Source organism: Bufo gargarizans, chromosome 2, assembly GCF_014858855.1.
Source record: "Bufo gargarizans isolate SCDJY-AF-19 chromosome 2, ASM1485885v1, whole genome shotgun sequence".
In the NCBI taxonomy this organism is placed as follows: Eukaryota; Metazoa; Chordata; class Amphibia; order Anura; family Bufonidae; genus Bufo; species Bufo gargarizans.
In genome coordinates, this window is record NC_058081.1 from 38,768,344 (window position 1) to 38,768,809 (window position 466).

Consider the following 466-nt stretch of genomic DNA (forward strand, 5'->3'; position numbering starts at 1 on the left):
AGAGTCTGAGGTCTGTATTTATCGAGGTGGTCTGGGGTGTGTATTACTTTTGGAGGTCTAAAATCTGAATGTATTTAGAGAGTCTGGTCTAGAATCCTCTTAGTTTAGGTGATCTGGTACGGAGTCTGTATTCTACTTGTCTGTGATGAGAATGGTATGTGCTGTAGGTTAGGCAGGGCATAAGCTAAAATGTAAAAGAATGAGTCTCATCACAACAGGCAGTAGAAACCACTGACCTAAAGTATTTACGGACTCTCTTACGTCATAATGAATAGTGTAGAATATATTAATAATCTGTGCTTTACTTGTTTTATTTGGGAAATTCCAACTTCTGACCTGGAAATTCCCCCAACCCCCATAACTTCCAGCTCTCCCCACCTACAAGAAAGTGAAACTGGATGTAATCAAGACTTTCAAAGGAGAGGAAGGGTCTGTGAGGGAACCGACATCAGGATTTAGGAAGACA